Here is a 1137-nt window from a genome sequence, read left to right as displayed (position 1 = left end):
AAGACTGTGCCACTGCACTCCAGCCTGGGTGATAGAGAGAGAGAGACCCTGTCTCAACAACAACAACAACAATAATAATAATAATAATAATAAGTTAAACTCATCCCAAAATACACTCACAGAACACCCAGAATAATGATTGACCAAATATCTGGGCATATCATGGCCCAGTCAAATTGACACATAAAATTAACCATCACAACAGTTTAGTGTAAGAGAAAACAAAATTTAAAAATAAAGAACAATTTGCACCAAACAGCATAGTTACAATGAAAGAAACAGATGCAATATTTTTTGTTACAAATTTTTTTGCACAAGTCATATATTCAGATGGTTCAAAAATGAGAAAGTATTAAAAGGCATAGAAAAAGTCTTTGGCCTCTCCTTTCCCCCATTTCCTCAATTCCCCCTACCACCTCTACCATAGTTTTTCTTTTCTTTTTTGTTGTGTTTTGTTTATTTTGAGACAGGGTCTCACTGTGTCGCCCAAGCCAGAATTCAGTGGTACAATCATGACTCACTGCAGGCTCAGCCTCCTGGGCTCAAGTGATCCTCCCATCTCAGCGTCCTGAGTAGCTGGAACTACAGGTGTATGCCATCACATCTAGCTAATTTTTAAATTTTTTTGTAGAGATAAGGTCTGTGTTGCATAGGCTGGCCTTAAACTCCTGGACTCAAGCGATCCTCCCACCTCAGTCTCCAAAAGTACTAGGATTACTGGCATGAGCCATCCCTCCTGGCTTACTTTAGTTTTTAAATGCATTCCTCCTGATTTTATGATACTTGCAAATATGAACACAGTCTTATTTTATCTAACTTTTTACATAAAAGGTAAAAATATTTACTTATTATTCTGCAGCTCCTTTTCTCACTTAATATATTTTAGAAATCTCTATTTTATCAGTGCTTAGTTACAAATAGCACATTTAAATTTGCATCTGCACAAAATAGGAGCTTATTTTCAAATGAGTTTATCCAACCAGGAAGGAGTGGAATCTGCAAACTTCTTTTCCATTGCACCTTTAAAGAAGGGAATGATAACAAATGTAGATTTATTGGAACTCAATGGAAGAAGAGAAAATGACATCCTTAATTGTTTTTGATCCAATGAGAAATAAAACACTTTTTGCCTAAAGC

Source organism: Mandrillus leucophaeus, unplaced genomic scaffold, assembly GCF_000951045.1.
Source record: "Mandrillus leucophaeus isolate KB7577 unplaced genomic scaffold, Mleu.le_1.0 Scaffold392, whole genome shotgun sequence".
NCBI classification, from domain to species: domain Eukaryota; kingdom Metazoa; phylum Chordata; class Mammalia; order Primates; family Cercopithecidae; genus Mandrillus; species Mandrillus leucophaeus.
This window is presented reverse-complemented; position numbering follows the sequence as displayed.